Genomic DNA, 3,624 nt, shown 5'->3' on the forward strand with positions numbered 1-3,624 from the left:
AGTCAACAGGCAACCTCCTACCTTGAGGGATAGCACCGAACCCCACAGAGACTCTCTGATAGCTTAGAAGGTAGACCTCTATGGACAGTGTTTTCCTCCTTTACTGTGCCTACCCACTGCTGGGAGATCAGAAGGGAAAAGGCACAGGCTAATTCTGGTGGCTTAAAAACTCTAAGGCTGGATCTTACCTGTCTGGGTTTGCATGGAGAGAACTGATAACAGGTACAAGATGCAACAGATAAGTGCATGTCTGGGCCTACAGCCTGCAAATTCCATTCTGATTGTAACTCACATGATAACAGTGGTTCTCAATCTTTTTAGACTGGAGGCATCCCTCCACAGATTCAAGACACCCCTTGGTAGACACGATACCTGACACCTAACATAATAACTGCCATCTGCTGGGTCAGACCATAGGTCCATCTTGTCCAGTATCCTGTGTCACACAGTGTCATAAAGTGAATGCTGAAAAGGAGAGTGAACTGGGTATGACCAGGGTTTTTTTCCCCCACTGTTTCTCTCCCACTTGCAGCCTCCAGTATTTAAGGTCTAGGAGGTTCTGCTTCAGAGGCTGTAACCTTAACTCCCATGCTCAATAGGTACTGATGCCCCTTTCCTTCAAGAATTTGTCCAGTCCCTTTTTGAATCTGGCTAAACTGTCAGCTTCCACAACATCTGTTGGCAATGATTTCTACACTTTAATTACACACCACGTGAAAAACTTCCTTTTGTTAGTTTTAAACTTACTAGCTACTAGTTTCATTTTGTGACCCCTAGTTCTTGTCTTGTGAGAGACAATAAATAGACACCTCTTGGAAAAATGCCAGATCTTAGTTTTCACTCTTTATAAAATTCTAGAGCAATTCTTCTGTTGCACAGAACTTAAAGATCACAACAGGTCAGAATGTGTTTACGACTATGGCTTCTTATTTGAAAACTTGGGTTTCTCCTGTGAATCACGTTTGAACACCTAACAGTGCTAATATTACATGGCAACCCATAACACCTCTCAAAGGTCTTCAAGGCATCCTCGTTGAGAATCACTGCACTATACCTTCACTTTTGCCTTATACCCGTAGCAATGTAGAGTAATGGATGATTTTATATTCAACTATAAGCACCCTAAGAAAAAAAGAAAAGCTGGTAGCAGCTGAGGAGAACTAGTTTGTAGTTTAGTTGCTAGGTTACTAGTTAGAACCAATTACCTGATGAAGAACTTGAAGTTGCTGAGTGGGGGAAGGAGTTGGACCTTTACAGAAAAACCAATTCTGCTCTTACTAGGGGCTCTATCTCACTGATCAGAAAAAGGGGCAAGGTTGGCCAGGAGAAGAGGAGAAATCCAGAACCCTGGAAGGGTTGACCAAAAGCCCAGAACTGATCTGGCATACTGAGGCCACTGAAAGAAAGATTTTGTGTGTAGTTGTTCATTGTTTTTTGTAGCTCCCTCTTTCACATGTATTACCTATGAGTAAAATGTGATTGGCTTAAGAAATTCCTTTGCAAAATCTGTGTCCCTTGTTTGAACTGTCACTATCTGAAGAATTAAACAGTAATCATTATTTACTTTTAACAACAGATGGATGGGTCACAAAGGATGACTGGAAAAATCAGGAGAGAGTGCTGTCTACCAGGAATAAAGATACAAAACACAGATTTGAGGATGAAGAGGATTCTCATGGAAGCAGGCAAGAATCCATGACTTGTTCCTCTGTAGGAAGAAAAGATATGGTCAAATACCCTTTGACCAGGATAAAGGATGACTATGCTAAGTTTGGGAAGACATTTAGAAAATCTAGAACGGTGGTTCTTAATCTGCTTGGACTCAAGGCACCCCTTCAAACATGCCAGATTAGTTCTCAATTGTTTTTTGACTACAGTAAAAACTAAACCAATGTTATTGCAAAGAATTCAGAAAGACCACAACAGGTCATAATGCTCTTAAAACTGTGGATTCCTATTTGAAATTTGTGGGTTTATCTTGTGAATTTTTTATGCACACCTAACAGTACTAATATTGTATCCTTGAAAGGATCTCACAGTATCCTGGTTGCGAATCACTGAAGTAGGGACATACAAGTACTAGCACCACTATACAAGACTCCTTTAAAATACTGGTTCTGGTCACCAATGTTAAAAAAATGACTTAAACTAGAACAAGTACAAAGGTGGTCCACTAAGATGGTTAAGGGAATGAAGACTACCTGATGAAAGATCTACAAGGTCCCTTCTGACCCTAATTCTATGATTCTATGATGAAAGCATATTAAGGGAGCTTGGTTTATTTACCTCAGGGGTCAGCAACCTACAGCCTTTGGGCCAGATCTGGCCCACAGAATGGGAGCTTCAGTGTTTAGCTGTGAGGGCTTTGCCCATGCCATTTCTGGGTACTGGGGAGCTTTGCCTGTGCTGCATTGCAGCCACACAGCAGGAAGCAGCAGTGGTGGTAGCCAGGGTCCTAGTGCTGGTCATAGTCCTTGAGCCCACGCTGAGCCATTATAGCCCGCTGCTGGAAAAACAGTACTGACTGCTGGTTTAAACTTTATAAAATAAAGATTGAGAGGGAACATGATTACCTTTTTAAAAAAAAAAAATATATATATATATAATCATGGGATTATTTCTAGTGTTGTGATAAATTCTGGGTATTTGTATGGAAGCAAGGGTAACTCTTTTCCATCCTCCAGAGTTGGGACCAGCCTCCAGACCTAAGGTTGAGGTGGACCAGGTTAGAGTGCTTCTGGAGGGGCTGGACGTGTTCAAATCAGCAGGTCCAGATGCTCTCCACCCCAGGGTGTTGAGGGAGTTAGCAGGGGTTATTGCAGGGCCCTTGCCACGGCTTTATAAGTGCTTGTGGTGCTTGGGCCAGGTGCCAGATGATTGGAAGATAGCCAGTGTGGTCCCTATCTTTAAGAAAGGGAAGAGGGAGGACCCGGGCAACTATAGGCCCGTCAGTCTTACCTCAATCCTGGGGAAACTCTTTGAGAAGATCATCAAGGAGCACATCTGTGATGGGCTGGCATCGAGGATGATGCTCAAAGGCACGGTTTCATTAGGGGCAGGTCATGTCAGACCAACCGGATTGCCTTTTACAATCAGGTCACAAAAGCATCGGATGCAGGTGTCGCTGTGGATGTAGTCTTTCTGGACTTCAGCAAGGCCTTTGACACTGTCTCCCACCCCATCCTCATTAAAAAACTAGGCAACTGTGGCATCGATGCCTACACAGTCAGATGGATTGCGAATTGGCTGAAGGGTCATACTCAGAGGGTGGTGGTGGACAGGTCATATTCGACCTGGGGGGAAGTGAGCAGCGGAGTCCCCCAGGTCTCGGTCCTTGGGCCTGCACTGTTCAATTTATTTATCAGCGATTTGGACGACGGGGTGAAAAGCAACCTGTTCAAATTTGCTGATCATACCAAAATTTGGGGTGAGGTGGGCACGCTAGTAGGGAGGGAAAGACTGCAGAAAGACCTGGATAGGTTGCAAGGGTGGGATAACAAAAACAGGATGCGTTTCAATACTGACAAGTGCAGGGTGCTGCATTTGGGCAGTAGCAACTGGCAACACACTTATAAGATGGGAAACTCCCTTCTTGAGAGCACGGAGGCAGAAAGGGATCTTGGA

At 43.9% G+C, this 3,624-nt stretch overlaps 1 protein-coding gene across 4 annotated transcripts in view; it reads right to left on the reverse strand.

Annotated features, from left to right (window-relative positions):
• Positions 1 to 3,624, reverse strand: part of KIF18B (kinesin family member 18B) — a 28,588-nt gene that overhangs the window by 12,840 nt on the left and 12,124 nt on the right. The gene's annotated exons all lie outside the window — the stretch shown is intronic.

The sequence above is a fragment of the Alligator sinensis genome, unplaced genomic scaffold (assembly GCF_000455745.1).
Source record: "Alligator sinensis unplaced genomic scaffold, ASM45574v1 scaffold919_1, whole genome shotgun sequence".
In the NCBI taxonomy this organism is placed as follows: domain Eukaryota; kingdom Metazoa; phylum Chordata; order Crocodylia; family Alligatoridae; genus Alligator; species Alligator sinensis.